The following is an 8,740-nucleotide window of genomic DNA, read 5'->3' as shown; positions in this document are numbered from 1 at the left end:
ACAGACAGAGAGCAAGCAGGGAAGGGGCAGAGAGAGAGGGAGACACAGAATCAGAAGCAGGCTCCAGGTTCTGAGCACTCAGGACAGAGCCCAATGCAGGGCTCGAAAACACAGACCATGTAATCATGACCTGAGCTGTAGTTGGCCGCCCAACCAAACTACTGAGCCACCCAGGTGCCCCAAATTTTTAAAAAATAAACTTTATTTTAGAGAGTGAGAGAGAGAGAGAGTGAGCTGGGAAGAGGGGCAGAGGGAGAGAGAATTTTAAGCAGGTTCCACGCTCAGCCCAATAGGGCTCCATCCCACTACCCTGGGATCTTGACCCGAGCCAAAATCAAGAGTCAGACACTCAACTAAATAAGCCACCCTGGTGCCCCAGGTAATTAAGTTTTAAACATTAAATTACTATAAAATAGTATATTCAAATAGCACAGCAATGAATAAAATAAAGAATCCTGATTTAATGAACATTAAAGAATTATTTTTTAGGCATCATGATGATGATGAAGCTACACTTTTAACAAAACATATTGAACATCTCTGACAGTGTATTATAAGTCTACCTTATTTTTTTTTTAAGAGCTGTATTCTGTTACATCAAAGTGCTTTACTTTTGGTTTTAAGAGACAGCAAGAGAATCTTTTTTTTTTTTAATATTTATTCATTTTTGAGAGACAGAGAATGAGTGGGGGAGGGGCAGGGAGAGGGAGACACAGAATCCCAAGCAGGCTCCAGGCTCTGAGCTGTCAGCACAGAGCCCAACGTGGGGCTCGAACCCATGAACTGTAAGATCATGACCTGATCTGAAGTCAGATGCTTAACCAACTAAGCCACCCAGGTACCCCAATGAGAGAGAGAATCTTAACCAGGCTCCATGCCTGATGTGGGGCTTGATCTCACGAGTGACCAGGAGATCATGACCTGAGCTGAAATCACGAATTGGATACTTAACCAACTGAGCTACCCAGAAACCCTTTTACCTTAGTTTTTTCACCAGTATTCTGTCGGCAGATATTAGGTTTCTTAGTTTTCTCTGTTACAAATAAGTTGGAAAAGTTTATATATCACTGTATATTTGGGCTAACATTAATTTGGAGCAAGTTATTTAATCTCTTTGTGGCTGATATCTATAAATCATTGAGAGAATTATCAAACTAATTTAATTAAACTCTCTTGCACAGAGCTAAAGAAATGTTCTCCTGAACTACTATGTTATATTTATTAATAAACTAATTATGTGATAAATCCTTTTAGTTTTCAGTAAATGAATAAAATAAAATAATGGAAAACATGCTGGTTGGAGACAGGTTCTTGTATTTAATTGTTCAATTTGCTTCTTAACAACTGAGTAGAAAAGTAACATAACCTCTTATCAAGTCTAAATAATAAAAATAAAGATCCTCTATTATTCTGCCACCTAGAACTAAGCACAGTCAACATTTTTGTAATATTCAGTCAGATTTTCTCATTTGGTACATACTTCATTTTGCCAAAAATGGGACATTAGTTTTATAATCTACCTTTTTCTTTCTTTCTGTATTACTACCTTTTATTTTTGTTATTGGTATGCTGTGAATAAAAACGTTTTTTGGATGGGAGGCTGTGAAATTTATTTCATATGACCATTAAAAAATGTTTGTTTATTTATTTTGGTGCGGGGGAGGGCAGAGTGAGAGAGAGAGAATCCCAAGCAGGGTCCACCCTCAACTCTGAGCCCCAGTCCAACTGGGGGCTTGATCTCATGACCATGAGATCATGACCTGAGCTGATATCAAGAGTCAGATGCCTAAATTACTGAGCCACCCAAGCGGCCCCTGTCCCCCACCCCCTTTTCCTTCCACAAAAAAGCACATCATCATGTTTGTTTGTTTATTTTTAAGTAATCTCTATACCCAATGTGGGGTTTGAACTCATCCAAAGATCAAGAGTTGCATGCTCTACTGACTGAGCCATTCAGGTGGCCCTACACCATCCTTTTTGATGGCTTTGTATTCTATACGTGGTTGTCCATAATTTATTTACTCAGTCTCTTTATTTATAGGAACTTAGGTTGTTTCCAATTTTTTTTGTAGTTATAAGCAATTTATCACAGAGTATCTTTATAAATTGTTGGAAACCTTTCCCATTATTTTATTAAAATTGATTCTAAGATGTAGAATAGCTGGGCAAAGTGTATCTTTAAAAAAACTTTTTTTAAATGTTTATTCGTTTTTGAGAGAAAGAGAGCTGGGGAGCGGCAGAGAGAGAGGCAGACATAGAATCCAAAGCCTGGATGTGAGGCTGGAACCCATGAACCTTGAGATCATGACCAGAGCCAAAGTCAGAAGCTTAACTGACTGAGCCACCCAGGCACCCCAGCGCAAAGTGTATCTTAAAGATTTTTTTTTTTTTAAATGAAAGCCAAACTATCTTCCAGAAATGCTGTATAGATTTTGATTCTTGATATGTTTAATGCAATTATGGTTATCTATTCCTTATATCCTCATCTAGGTTTTATTCTTTTAATGTCATTGCCAATCTAATAGGTGAAAAGTAGTATCTCATTGTTAGCTTTACTTTCATTTTAATGATTTCTAGTGAGGTAGAGTATCTTTCCTTTAAAAATTTTTTTTCTTAACATTTATTTATTTTTGAGAGAGAGAGACAGAGGGAGAGACACAGAGTGCAGGTGGGGGAAATGCAAAGAAAGGGGGAAACACAGAATCCTAAGTAGGCTCCAGGCTCTGAGCTGTCAGTACAGACCCAGACACGGAGCTCAATCCCATGAACCGTGACATCATGACCTGAGTCAAAGTCAGATGCTTAACCAACTGAACCCCCCAGGCGTCCCAGAACATATTTTCTTATAATTTCTGACACACACATTACCAACTTGTTTTTGTCCTTTGACTTTCTAAGAGTTAGTATAGTTATCTTTCATGATTTGTAAAAGCTCTTGATATGTAAATATAATATTATCAGATATTAAGGTAGTGACTATGTATGTACAATTAAATATTAAGCAGTTTGTCATAGATTACAATTGTTTCTCCATTTTATTTTTCAACTTTATGTCTTTTGCCATAGGACAGGCAATTTGTGGGTGTTCTATTATCAATTTTTTCTGTTGTTTTTACTTATACTGAAGCGGTGTAGTGTAAAGAATATGGATTAAGACTTTAGCAAATTTTAGAGGTACAGCCAAGCTGGTGGCGCTCAGCTTCCATGTACTGCAAGCTTAAACGTTACTTAACCTGAACCAGTTTTCCTCAACTGCAAAACGTGGCAAATAACACCCATTTCATAAGCTGGTGTAAAGACAAAGTGCCTGGCACAGATAAGGTATACAGCATGTGTTAATTGTCTTTTCTTTGCTCTCGGTAAGGTATTAATTGCCCAAAGTGTCTATTTCCCCGATGCAAACTAAACTAGAAGGTTGGGAGGTGAAATTTTTGTTGAATTTACATTCAAACATTCTTTCAGGGAGCTTTTAGAAGCCGTCCATTAAACTACAAATCCCATAAGGCATATAAAAGGACTATAAAGTTACTGTGTATGAAGGCTTTGTGGCTTGGGGGAGTGCGGAGAGCCAAGGACTTAATTACTGGAATTTCTCTGGTTGAGACACCTCCCTTAACATTTTCCCTTAAACACATGTGATTACTTTCATTCCTCTTAGAAAGCTAACTTCACAGGTTCCAAAGTAAGTCTCCTGTTACAAAGGGGGAAAGTATCGCAATTAGATAACTGTGAATACCATTAAATTCATTAAAAAAAAATTGTGTGGGGTGTGCCGGCCAGAGACAGTGTTGAAATAATTCTCACCTCATGTAGACTTAGCAGAAGGAAAAATGATTAGCACGATTACATCTAGTAGCCATTTTTACCCTTTAAGAATCTGAGCTTAGTACCCACCGAGTTAGTCCCCTTTCTTCAGCCACTGGACTCCGGTACAAATTGTTTATGTCTGACACACTCATATTTGCATTCCATGATGGATCCATTGCTTCAGGGCGCCCAGTTAGCCCTGTGCCTGCACCACCAGCGTTCCGCCCGCGCAGGGCTGTGTACAGGCAAGCATGTGATTTCCCTTCCGCCCAGGCCCGAGCGCGGTACCAGGCGAGGGGCGCGCGCCGCGGCTCCTCCGAGCGTCCAGCCCGGGAAGACGCCGTTGCGCGCGCCACTACAGCTCCTGCGGCCGCTTCCCGGCTCAGCCTTCTCCCCTCACCCGCTCGGTGGCCCCACCATCACAGCCTCCGGGGCGGCCCTGGGTGGGGGAGGGGCGGGAGGAGGGGCTCCTCTGGGAGCGGCGGGGAATTCCCCCTTCCACCGAACGTTCCCGATTGTTCACCGTCCTCACGTCAGCAGCAGGGGGTAATCCCCGACTCCAGCTGCTCTTGACGTCACTGCGCGGAGCCACCGCCCCCCACGCGCCCCTACCTCCGGGGCTTCCTCGACGCCCCGCCCCCAGACGTAGCCACGCCCCATTCCCCTCCCCCCAGCCGCCCCACGTAGAGGGCGGAGCTTCTTCGGCCGGGGCGTGAGCGGTTGCTTGGGCCAGAAGGTTCTCTGGTGGAGGCGCTCCTCCTGCTGCCCCGCCCAGTAGGTTCGTTCGCAGCGCTTCTTCCACACCCTTTCTCCCTCCTCCTTCTCCTCGCCCCGCCTTTTCCCTCCCTTCTCTTCAACCCGTCTAGTTCCTTCCCCGCCTCGCCACCTTCCACGATCTCGCGAGACTTGACCCAGAACATTGCGGATCGGGTCGGCGCCATTTTGGGACTGAGACTGGTTGTGGGGGAGGGAAAAGCGGCAAAAGGGGATTATTCAAAGTACCGAAAACCTTCTCCCGGGATCGAACGCAGCGGCACCCCCAGGCCAGGGGCACCTCTGGTGTGGCAGAAGGTAACACCGTCTTCCGTGCTCCGTGCTGGAGTCTGGGGGAGGAAGGGGGTGCCCGTGTCGGCGTTGGGGTTTGAGGGGTCGGGAGCGGCGTTGGCGGCGCGAGGTGTGAGGCTGCCCTCGGACGCGGTGTAGGGGGTGGAGGAGAGCAAGGAGGGAGACGGAAAGACGGCGCCGAGAGGCCTCTATATATTTACTGGGCCCCTGTGAGGCGGGGGTGGCGGTTGTGGCGAGGGGGTGGGTGGTTGAGGCTTGGTGGCTGGGGGGATGTTTGGCGGAGGCTCAGAACGGGTCCGACGCCCTCCGTGCTCGGTCTTCCTTCCTCCGGCCTCTCGCACACGCCCGCCTCCTTTGGCACTACTGCTTCTCTTAGAGAGCTGAGGGAGTCGAGGCCGAGTTGTGGCCTTCGGTTGTTTTCTTCAGTAGCGCGCCCGCTTTCCGCCTCTCCCGGGTCTTTGGCACTAGGTATGTACTGAGTCCAGTGCTACCATGTCCCCCCGAGTCCTGTGGGGCCTGAGGGGACCTATTCTGTTTTTGGAGAGGACCACTCTTAACGTGATTTACGAGAAGGGTTGGGTACCTACCACCCCCTCAGTGTTGGGAGAAACCTGTTTTCTTAATTCAAGGAAATGGGGACCGACACGTTTCTCCCACAGTTGCCCTCAGAAGCCAGGGAAGTCTCACCCTCAGGCGAGTTTAAGGAATGTTCATATCCCGTTTCTCACCCACCTACTTTCTACCCTTAATGGGGAAATGTGTCTTTTCTTTTAGACATTCTAATTTGGAGGGCGCGTCTTTCCTTTTACATTCCTTATTCTCTTAAATTGCATTTACTAATGCCCCATGGCACCACACCTGCCTGTTCGTTTTTCTTCGGTAGCGTGAATTGAAAATATGGAAGATCTTTTATAAGATTGTGTGGCAGTTTCATAGTTTTAATTTTTACTCCCAAAGTGTGGGGAAGGTTTGTTTATATAACCCCCCTGTATTATATCCGCACCCCCTTCCCAGTTGAAATCACTCCTTGTGTTCTGTAACATCATCTCCCACCTTTTCCTCTCTTATTCTAAAGTCTTTTTAATACATTAAAGTGTTTTTGGGCGCTTGCTTGGGCAGAGCCTTTTTTTTAGATCCCAGTAGAATTGGATAGAGGTGAATTTCTCTCTAGAAGTAGGCTTCTTCAAGATGGGGGTTAATTTTTTGCTCAAAATTAAAATTCAGTGTGTAATTTTTTTTTTTTTTTTTTTGTAACTTTTACAGGTGATTGAATTACCCATTTGTGAAGATCATCTTCTAGGTTTTGTGTTAAAAGGCCCCGGATATTTGAAGTGGCCATTTTGGGATTACAATATCTTTGGATAATTTTGCCCCAGAAGTTTATTAAAAGTGGCAAGAATCATCTCTGAAGTGAATTTATAGTAGTGAACAGTTCTGCAAGCTACTTAAAGAGACCCAGTCATTTCTTCAGTATTTTGGTTCAAACGGATTATATAACTGGTTAAATTATTTCAGCTGGTGGTATTTTTTTTTTGCCCCTTCCCCCCACCCCCACCCTTCTCCTGTAGTTGGTGTTCTTCAGCCAAAACTGTAAGATATGTTTGATTTGTGTACTAAGTAGTTTCGGCAGTTTCAAATTACTGTTTAAGTACTGCTGAAGTTTCATGGCATTTTATTTTTACCTTTATTAAAAGTTTTAGGAATTTTTGACCTCAGCTATTTTCATGTCACAATGGGACAGCTTTTCTAAATGAAGACGTTGAAAGAATACAGAGTTTTTTTCCTTTTATCTTTTATTTACGTGGAAATTTAAGATGTTGCAGTTTTCCAGCAGCATGGTAGTATTGAGATAGCTATGTGTCTCTCTTTGTGTTGATGTTTAGGAATGTTCTTCAGATGTGAAATTTTCTTTTTGTTTTTGCTTTTTGGCTCATAAATTGGATATTTCATCTGGAGTGGATAAGTACAACAGTGACAAGTACATGGAATAATAAAGAAGACTTTAAAATCTTAAATCCAAGGAACTTGGCTAATTCTGGAGATAGCCGTATGAAAACTTTAAGACAGAAGTATGGGTAGCTGACTTGAAGTAACTCTATGTCAAATAGTCATAGGTTAAGTATCTTCAAAGAACTTGGATATTATTTCAGAGGATACAAAATAAAAAAACAAACTGGAAAACATAAAGATTACAGAGAAAAACCCAACACCTTCCTGTGCAGTCCTGTTGGAATTTGTAAGTATTAAATGGTGAGCAAATCAAGAGTTCATTTGTAAATTAATGAGTCAAGTTTATCCTATGTTGGAAGACTTTCTGTTTCTTAGAATAATACTGCTTGGCTTAGTTTCCTGGACAGTCTGTAAAGTACTGTTAAGTAAATTGAAATGAAGAAAGAGTTAAGATTTAAGAATATTTTGGATCAAACAGTCCACATTTTACATTTTTGTGCTCCGAAAGTAAAAAAAAAAAAAAAAAAACCAAAAATCCTTATGATCAGTATTCATCTTAATTTTTATGGATTCATAGATTGTTAAAAAGGCGGGAAAATTGTTTCATGAGTCTTTCCAGCCAGTTTATTTTTTTTAATTTTTTTTAATCTTTATTTATTTTTGAGAGAGAGAGAGAGGGAGACAGAATCTGAAGCAGGTTCCAGGCTCTGAGCTGTCACCACAGAGCCCGACTTGGGGCTCAAACCAGTGAACCATGAGATCATGACCTGAGCTGAAGTTGGATGCTTAACCAACTGAGCCACCCAGGCACCCCCAGTTTACTTTCTTAGTGTGAGTTTAGACTGCTTTCTAAAGGCAATTTTGTGTTACAGTTTAGTTAGGTAGTTTAAATTATAACATAGGGCTTGGTTTTTAAAGCTGATATTTGATAATCGTTCATAATTCTTTTAAATAACTGATTTCCTTTTCGGAAGTTTATGCTGGCTTATGTTTATAAACAAAGCTTTTTTAAAAAATTGGAAATATTGCTATAATAGAGATCTTCTGACAAATGAGAATTCTGATTTAATAATTGTTATATTTTTCAGAATTGAATAATAGTACTTTGTTACCGTATAATTTCTCAGTCTATTCTAGGCATAGGAGTGTCTTTAAAAATTTATTAAAATACATTTTTTAGATAGTTACTAGTGAATATAATAAAACTAGAGTTTATTTCATTTAATTACTTTTCTGAGATAAAAGATTGTAATTTTGAACGTTTTGCCAAGATGGCCTTACAACTTGTCAGTACTTCAGTTATTTCAAAACTTTTTTGCTTTGCTCTTGAATCTTTTTATCTCACTTAGAGCAGAAGAGGTAGTAGAGTTCAAAAGAATGGAAGTATCGAAATATAGCACTTATTTTCTGATTTAAAATTGAGATTAGAGTTCATTAATTTTGTTAAAATAGACTGGGTTAGTTGTGTTTTCTCCGTCAGTGCTATGTGGTACTTTTAATTGAGCTTCCACCTTGATTTATGTAAAAAAAGTGGCAAGACCATTCTCCACACCTTTTCACTTCAGATTGCCTGCTATTTTATTCATTTTTCAATTTAATGACTTTTCAAGTAATTTGTCTAAGAACATATATCTTAAATGGGATTAAAAAGTTGAACTGCGGGGCGTCTGGATGGCTCAGTTGGGTAAGTGGCTGACTTCAGCACAGGTTGAGATCTCATAGTTCTGGGGTTCAGGCCCCGCATCGGGCTCTGTGCTGACAGCTCAGAGCCTGGAGCCTGCTTCGGATTCTGTACCTCTCTCTCTGTCTCCCTCTCAAAATTACATAAACATTAAAAAAAAAATGTTGAACTGGAAGGGCACTTGGGATGCTCAGTCGGTTAGCACCTCACTCTTGATTTTGGCTCAGGTCATGATCT

At 41.6% G+C, this 8,740-nt stretch overlaps 1 protein-coding gene across 3 annotated transcripts in view; it reads left to right on the top strand.

Annotated features, from left to right (window-relative positions):
- Window positions 1-4,544: 4,544 nt before the first annotated feature.
- Window positions 4,545-8,740, top strand: part of GPBP1 (GC-rich promoter binding protein 1) — a 71,621-nt gene continuing 67,425 nt past the window's right edge. For 2 of the 3 annotated variants that reach the window (XM_025923543.2, XM_086700623.1), the window contains exons 1-2: window positions 4,546-4,878; window positions 6,136-7,108. The gene's annotated coding sequence lies outside the window, so the exon portion shown is untranslated. Of the gene's footprint in view, window positions 4,879-6,135; window positions 7,123-8,740 lie in introns of all 3 variants that reach the window. The other variant, XM_025923542.2, reaches the window with a different exon arrangement.

Source organism: Puma concolor, chromosome A1 (genome assembly GCF_028749965.1).
Source record: "Puma concolor isolate L17-30 chromosome A1, mPumCon1.1.hap2, whole genome shotgun sequence".
Taxonomy (NCBI): domain Eukaryota; kingdom Metazoa; phylum Chordata; class Mammalia; order Carnivora; family Felidae; genus Puma; species Puma concolor.
The sequence above is the reverse complement of the archived record's forward strand: the minus strand, read 5'-3'. Positions and strand labels throughout refer to the sequence as shown.